The following is an 8,833-nucleotide window of genomic DNA, read 5'->3' on the forward strand; positions in this document are numbered from 1 at the left end:
ACAGAAGCACTCCTGCTGCTAATAGTAAAAAAATTTTTTTTTAAATTTCTTGTTGATTGCTTACTCTGATTGTGAATGATATGATGAGAATGAAAGAATCAGATTAAGACTTTAAGTGAAGTTTATAAAATTCTGGTGGATGAGACTATCTTCAAATTGGTTAGCAGTGTGCCCAACTTTTTTTTTTGATGCTGTGTGTGTGTGTGTGTGTGTGTGTGTGTGTAAAAATTTTGAATTGGCAAAACACAGGAATCAAAATAGGAATCAAATAAGATTCCTTTTTAAAAGGATATTGCTCTAAATAACAAAGTCCTTGCATGTATTTAAAATATGATATGTTTTCAAATCATATCAGTTTTTTTTACCAGAAAATATTTCTAACACAAAAGTATAATGATTGATATAATAAACATTTGTAAACCCTATATTTAAAAATGTTAAGTGCTTGTCCTATTCAGGTGTTTTGAAATCTTAAATCCCATAAATATGATTTAATTTATGGACCCTTTCAAGAACACCTTATTACAGCAAATACAGCATATTTTTATACAATTCTACTTTGTAAATATATGAGGATACATTATTTAAACATAGTATCTTACTTGGAAGAAAATTAGACTCAGTTACTATTTATTAAACCAACTTATCGCTAATTATAACTAAAAAATTACAGCTTGGTGTCTTGAAAATATTTAAATTTCTTCAAAACCATTAAAAAGTGGAAAACAATTTTGCACACATTATGTAATCATCCCCAAATCAAGAAAAAATTTAGTAAGTCAGTTATAAATGTGAGTTTTTTAGTGAACTGAAATACTTGCAGAATTGTTTCTGTTATCTATATCAAGCCAATGAAAATTGATTATACCATTAAAATAAAACCAATTCATGCAGACTGGTGTAATCACTGTGGAAATCAGTATGAAGATACCTCAAAGTACTAGGGCTAGAGGTCCCATTCGACCCAGCTATCCCCCTGCTGGGTGTCTTCCCAAAAGAATTAAACGAATCATACCACAGAGATATATGTGCACCCATGTTTATAGCGGCACAGTTTGTGATAGCTAAAGCTTGGAAACAACCTAAGTCCCCATCAACTGGAGACTAGATAAAGAAGATGTGGTTTTTCAATAAAATGGAATACTACTCAGCCATAAAGAATGAGAAACTAGAGACATTTACAGCTAAATGGATGCATACTGAATCCATCCTCTTAAGTGAAATAAACAGGACACACGTGTAAATACCGAATAGTTTCTCTAGTGTGAGAAATTGAAAGTGTAATTAAGGATACACATGGATGAAATGGCCTAATAACATATTTCTCAGATTGTGTTTCTATCACATCTCATATGACTGTATCAAAATTTAAATTAGGGAGAAGTTTGGCTTATGTGGAGTATGCTAGCTAACTGGAGTTTTTTTTCCTGTCCACTATTTCAATGTACAATGTTGGTTTGGGGGATCTTTCTGAAACAAATCACATCCTCTGGTGTCTTGTTGGTATTTGAGACTTTTTTTTAAGTTATATGGAAAAATGTTTAAGTGCTTTTCAGTTTTGTTTTGGTTGAGTTCTACTGTATTTGAATATTATTGTTTATTTTCGCTTGCATTGTTCTTCTTTGAATGCTTTTAATTTCTGTGTGTGTTTAATGATAAAGTTATTTTTAAAAAATTCAGATATATATATGACTTTAAGCAAAACACATACTATTTCTAAAATGTTCCTATTATACATTCTTCCCATCTATTCCAAATGGTATAAAACTTATATAAGCCCGAGAACTTATATCCAGCTCAAGAACAGGAATCAGATCTGGAACTGGTGTGGATACCATGCCATTCATAAATCGAAAAGTGCACTGTTTGTCCTGGCTGCCCACTACTCAAGGATTACCTAAGTGCAGCACTCTCAGCTAAATGAATTGCAACTTGGCGTTTGTTATTTCTGTGAAGCAGAGCTGAGCATGACAATATGCAGGCGAAAACTGAGTTGGTGCAAGTGTACCAGGGAATGGGAAGAAACCCTAACACAAAAACCATCTGCACAGAGCGCTACGATTTGTAGGAATGGCATCATCCACCTGGAGGTACTAAGCACAGTGGACAAAAAGCACTAAGACTCAGCTCCAGCACACGGGGGTGCTGATAACACAGAGTGAAGGAGACTGCAGGCAAAAAACAAAAAGTCAAATATGATACCTACATAACAGACAGCAGCTCACCTCAAAAATAAAGAACACTGAATTCCATTTATTCAACAAATATTTATTTGGTCTTCTAAAAGCTGCATACTACTCTAAGTGCTATATAAATACATGATAAGCAGTGAATAACAGTAGACTGTATTGAAATACACATATTAATTTGAACTAGGAAGAGTAAACATTATATATAGCTAATTAAGTACCATTACTCCTTACAACCAATTTATTGAAAAAATGCACTTATTGAATCATTGAACAAAAACCAGTTCATATATACAACCATTTTCCCAAATGTCTACTTGGTGGGTAAAATATTTATACAAATATTTCATAGAATTTAAGTTTTAAAGTTTTAAGTTTCAAAGTTTAAAGTTTTTTTAAGTTTTAAATTTAAGTTTTAAAATTTAAGTTTATCACATATAAAGCATCACTTTACCCAAGTAAAGAAAATTCTAAAATAAAAAATATATTTAAATATTACCATAGTGGACATAACTTTTTTTAGAAAAGCAAACAAAACTATAGGAATTAATCCTTGCACTATTACATGTTAATCTTTACTTTTCACAATGCTGACCTGTAAGACCCTGTAAGCTATGGAAATGTCTTCTGAATCATTACAGATTGTGTTAAGTTTTGATATCCATCTTATGTTTGGGGTTTTTTGTTTTCAGATTCTGTTAAAATGAATAATCAATGCTTGTGTTAGGTTATCTAGAGCTCCAGAGCACAATGAGGATACCAAGAATATTTTAAACAAGACATTTGAAATATTCACTATTTGGTTATCTTTTAAAAACTATGTGCTGCCACCCTCCAGGCTGAAGGAAGCTCGCCTGTCCACCTTGCATGTCCCCCAGCTCTGAAGGTTACTCCACTCTTTTCGAGGACCTTGTTCAGTGGGCTTCTCTGCTTCCTTCAAAATGTCCAACTGCTGCTATTCTACTGGCCTCTAACCCAAAAGCCTATAAATAGGATCAAGTTTTCATTGTAAAAATTGCTTTTCAATCACTCTCCCAGAACCTGACAGCTAGCATTTTGGAAAGCAAACGTCACCAGGGGCCTCTTAACCACAAATCCAAGACCTGCTTTCATAAAAGCAGTTTGTACTTATGAACATGAACCAGCAACCTTCCAGGTATTGCACATGCCAATCTCCTGCAGTGCTCATAGAAAGTGTGTGTTTTGAGGAACAATATCATAGCCCAAGGTCACAAAGAATCAGGACTGTGGAATACTACTCATTTTCATACTTGACCTGTCACTTCTCAAAATGCTCTTTCCCTTCAGCTACTAAAAATCTTTCTCCCCTAATTCTCCCTTTTGCCTCTCTTACCCACCCCTTCTCACTCTTTGCTGCTCACTATTTCTTTATCCAAGTCTCAGATCTCCCCAGGTATCTCCTGCCCTCTTGGTACCCACCCTGAAAACCGCTCAACTCTCATTGCTCACCATCACCCATTCCCTGAAAACTGCTAAAGAAGTCCACCCAAGCATCCATCTGTTCCTCTACCTGTCTAGCCCAGGACTTCTCTGCTCAGAACTTCTGTGCAATGACTCACTGAACACATCTTCAATTGGATTTTCTATGCAGGACTGGGGATCAGATCCAGGAGTACTCTACCACTGAGCTATACCCCAGCCATTTTTTGAGATAGGGTCTTGCTTATTTTCCAAGCTTGCTTCAAAATTAGGATCCTCCTGCCTCAGCCATCTGGGTAGCTGGGGTACAGGAATGCACCACTGAGCCTGGCCTATCTTTTTTGTGACCAAACTCTTTTCTTCATCCTGCCATGGTCACTGCAATACCTTCTAAGTGGCCCTATCTGTTTCAAAGTTCTCAGATCCATCTTTATCAACTGCCGTGACAGCTGACTTCTCATCAAATAAAACCTTTGTTTAAAACAATCCTGAACAGATAATTATCTATACACCCCAGGATAACAAACTCTGGTCCATCATCTTTCTTCTGCCTGTGCTGATTTATCCCATGTATCACATTCTACACAGCTTCTGAGTCTTCTGCTCCCATGTATAACTGGCCACTTCCAAATTCCCACTCAGGGTACTCTGGGCATGTAGCTATCACAGCTCAACAAAACTTACAGCACTAACCTATACTGCTGAAACAACTTTTTTTCTGTCTGTGTCCCCCTCGGCCCCCTCAACCTCCCAAGGTGTTAATTTTTCTCCAGACCACAAAGTCTGGCACACAGTATGCTTTTAATAAATACCTGTTGGAGAAAAGAATGAATGTCGGTAAAACATTTTCGATTAAGAAGATAGGATTCCCACTGTTTTCAAGACTAAATTAAACTACTTCATTCAAATTAATTGGATTATGTTGGTCCTCCATAGATAGGTATGTAAAATACTATTTAAATACTTGACCTAGCCCCCAGTATGGTCAGCATGATTATCAAATTACACTTCTTCCTAGCTTCCAGGAAGGGAAATATTAACATTACATATTTAAGGTTGATGAGTTGCAAAGGCAGAAAGAGGTATGCAAAATATATCTATGTATGTATATATGTACACATATACATATATATTCCTAAAGAAAAACATTCTATGCCTGCTGTAATAAAAGCAAACTTTTAAAAGGGCTGCTTAAATTTCTCAGAAAGGCAAAGACTTTTGAGAGACTGAACTGTCTAAAATTAAGACACTCTTCTCGTGAAACACATTAAGACCTCAGATAAAGGCCACCCTTCTGGGAACCTCAACTACTTAGCTCACAGTCCAGCCCAGACATATAGCATGTGAACAGAAAGTATCTGTCATACAATACACAGGCTTTACAGTCAGACAACAGCCCACATCATTTCATGGAAAGAAAAATAAAAAGACAACAGATAACATAGCATCAAGGCCCACTCACAACCAGACAGCAGAAGAAAGTGATAGCTGATAACAGAAAGAGGACCCAGAAAAAACATAAAAAGAATGGTACTTCTGTCTCTATTCTAGTATTTCAACCCAAAAGTCTGAGACCATTTACTACAAACAAAAACAACCCTATACACCTCAACAAATAGCACCATTCAATTCTTTATGAATTCATCCTCATAAAGACAATCCAACAACAAAAAATAACACCTCCAAATATCCTCCAAGAACAGACTAAGATTTAGTAATTTTTTTTTTAACAGCCAAGTTTCTAAAAGTTGATAGTAATTTCTGGTGTGAGAGGTGAACTATCTAGCAAATGTGCTTATGTAAATAAGCATTAGCTCAAACAATTCATAAACAATCCAAACTTCAGTCCCCAGATGTATCTTGGCAATTCTCAGGTATACCTTGAAATCTAGTGCAAATTAAACAGTAAACAACAACAAAAACAGTTACTATTTAACAAGTAGGCACACAAGTAATTTTGAAAAGGAGTTTAAGGACTGAAGAAGGGTTTTTCAGCAATACTAAATGGTAATTGAGCAGGTAAGTTTTTCATGCGTATCCTGAACTACTTCAGTTTAAAATGAGAAACATGAATGGTCAGGGTCTTTGCACAAAAAAATAAATTTTACACAAAATAAATTTGTTATGAATATACATGCTCCATTCTGTATAGTTATTCCAACAAATACACCAAGCATCAATACAAACATAAAGTTCTAAAACCTTTAGATTTAGAAATGAGTTCAAATCTCATTTTTTACAAAAAAAAAAAAAAAAAAAAAAGTCTCCTTGATTATGCCCAAACTCCGAAGAGTAACAGACTTTTTATTAAATCTCAAGGCACCAGGTTTCGCTTCTTTTTAAGCACATCTGTACCACTAAGACACAAAACAGATGTCAATTTAACCTTGTTGTTGGCAGGTAAATAAAACAATATTAGAGCATCTCTCTCTACCACAATCTCAAATAGTTCCTGAACAGAGCAAAACCTCAAACTATCAAGAGATAATTTTTTTTTAAGGAGAAAGTTGTCTACAGGCTCAGATTTAATTCAATTAACACAAAGTTCTTGTCTTCCTTACCATATACTGAAGTTTATGACTTTTCAATAAATTTAAAATCCCTCTGAGATTCCACAACACTGAGTTTCCACCTCACCCCAGAAAGAATGGCTGCTATCAAGAAATCAACCAATAACAAATGCTGGAGGGGCTGTGGGGAGAAAGGAACCCTTCTCCATTGTTGGTGGGAGTGCAGGCTGGTGGGACCACTGTGGAAATCAGTGTGGAGATACCTCAAAGAACTAGGACTAAAGGTCCCACATGACCCAGCTATTCCCCTGCTGGGTATCTTCCCAAAAGAACTAAAAGAATCATACCACAGCGATATATGTGCACCCAGTTTATAGCTACACAGTTCATAACAGCTAAAGCTTGGAAACAGCCCGAGTGCCCATCAACTGGGAACTGGATAAAGAAGATGTGTTTTTTTATAAAATGGAGTACTACTCAGCCACAAAGAACAAGAAACTAGAGACATTTATAGCTAAATGGATACATATTGAGGCCATACTCTAAAGTGAAATAAGTAGGACACACATGTGTAAATACCAAATAGTTTCTCTAGTGTGAGAAACTGAAAGTGTAAATAAGGGTTAAAACGATTAAAATGAATAATTGATAATTTGAAATAGGAAGAAAAGGTCCAAAGGGGTAGGGGAAGGGGAAAGGAAAGAAGGGAAAGGAAAAATTAGGAGAAAAGAAAAAAATGGAAACAAAGTCTGAGTAAATAGGAAGGGATGGAGGGGGTGAAGGGCTCACAGGGAATGGGGAAAAAATAAGAACCAAGATACATCATGTACAGGTACAAGCACCCAATGATAAATGTAAATGTATTGCATACCTAAAATGTACCAATAAAAGAATTTGAGCAAAAAAAATTTTTTAATCCCTAAGGATAAAGTATAATTACTCTGATTATTATGAATTAAAAAGCACTTTCTAACCTTCCTGTGACTGGTACTCACCTCCCCTCCGGGGAATATAAGGGAATTAGGCATGCGAGTTCCCAGAGGGCACAGGGTTTTGTGGTTTGGTTTTTTTTTGAAACATGATAAAATTATCAAAAATAAAAACAAGAGCACACTTGGCATCAGGCCAAACTGCCACACATTCTTGTCATTAATCTGGAAAAACTCCTTGCTAGAAGATGACAGTGTGAAAGACAGAAAATATTTAGGGTTCAGTGGTTTTTGCTAAGCCTTTTCCTGAAATAAAAAGCTCTCTCCACCGCTCACACTGGCTCATAGTACAAGTGACTCTCCCGATAACACCTGGTGACATTCCCTCATCCTGCTGCGAATGTCTAGACCAGGCTGCTATCCTGCCTCACTCTCCTGGGAGATCTCCACCTCCTGCCCTCGAGATGCTAAAAGGTGCTGAGAACCCGAGGTACAAGTTCACAGAAAGGAGATCCTAACCCCAAGGAAGCGCTGTCCAGTGTACCCAACTTTATAAGCCCTAAATAAAGACAATGAGTTCGCACTTTCCGACTGGGGAACCCTGTCTGGCCACTTCGGATGGCCCTCGGTCCCCGAGCGCCGCATCTACTGTAGTAGCGCCTCGCCTCCTACACCCCGACACCGCGCCCCCCGGGTCCGCGCGCCGCCCTCCAGCTCGCCGCAGCGCGTCCTTGTCCTGCCTGTGCCCTCCGCTCGCCCCGCCGCTCCGCCGTCCAGTCCCGGCCGCGACACCGCCGTCCTTCGCTGGGGGTCGCGCAGCGCACAGCCCCTAGCTTCCCCTCCCCCAACGCACCGCGGAGGAGGAAGACAGAGCCGCGCGGGGTAGCAGAGGTCCCCAAGCACTTCCTGGTACCCAACCCCGCCGGGCAGCAGGCTCCAGCCTCGAGGCTCCGCTGCGTCCATCGCTCCCTCCCGGGTCAAACACAAGGTCCTCCGCCCGCTCCGTGCCCTGCTCTCCCCTCTCAGTGCCCGCACGCCCGAGTGCCCGAGGAAGAGACAGGAGTGGGCATGCGGCCCGGGCAGATTTCCACTGTGTTACCCTCACCCCAGGACCACTCTGGACTCCCACGGGCCACCCCCGTCAGCCCTCCCCGATTCCGACCCCACCCCGGAGTCGCAGCCGCCCAGGGCGCTCCCCTCTCCATACCCCTCTCCTCACCCCTGCCGGGGTCCCCGCGCTTACCGCGGCTCCAGGCTGAGGCGCGCGAGTTGGGGAGTGTTTGCCTCAGCCCGCCGCGGAGCCGTATCTGGGACCGGAGGGACGGAGTGAGCGACTGGGTCAGGTGTCGCCGCCCTCGGGGCTCGGGCGCGGGAAGGAGGCTGAGGGCCGGTTGTTGGTTGTCGCGCAGGCGCACAGCGGGCGGCAAGGTTGCACCGCGCCTTCCCTCGCGGCCGCAGAGCGCCAGCTCCTCTTGCAGCGCCCCCCGCCCGCGGCCAAGCGCCCACCCCAGCCGCGCCCCGCCCCGCCCCGCCCCGCCCGGCCCCGAGTTGAACTCGCCCCGGGCTTCGGGCGCTCGGTCTGGGACGGCAGCGCGAGGCGGACGCGCCCTCGGGCCACGCGGTGGCAGTGGCGGTGGCGGCGAGGCCGGGCTGGGAGCCCGTGCGGGGCGGCGGCGGAACGCACTCGCGGCCGGAACCGCTCCCGTGCCAGCCCCGGGACGCACGGGGCCTCGCCTCCTGTCCCCCTCGGGCCCCGCCACCCCCG

General features: G+C 41.4%; 1 protein-coding gene across 5 annotated transcripts in view; it reads right to left on the reverse strand.

Annotated features, from left to right (window-relative positions):
* Ugt8 (UDP glycosyltransferase 8) overlaps positions 1-8,548 on the reverse strand; it is a 93,753-nt gene extending 85,205 nt beyond the window's left edge. For 4 of the 5 annotated variants that reach the window (XR_015446540.1, XM_087199256.1, XM_004870034.3 and 1 more), the window contains exon 1: positions 8,312-8,548. The gene's annotated coding sequence lies outside the window, so the exon portion shown is untranslated. Of the gene's footprint in view, positions 1-8,287 lie in introns of all 5 variants that reach the window. The other variant, XM_004870035.3, reaches the window with a different exon arrangement.
* Positions 8,549-8,833: the final 285 nt, after the last annotated feature.

Source organism: Heterocephalus glaber, unplaced genomic scaffold (genome assembly GCF_053883595.1).
Source record: "Heterocephalus glaber isolate CG9 unplaced genomic scaffold, H.glaber_assembly_v1.0 deba00001690, whole genome shotgun sequence".
NCBI lineage: Eukaryota > Metazoa > Chordata > Mammalia > Rodentia > Bathyergidae > Heterocephalus > Heterocephalus glaber.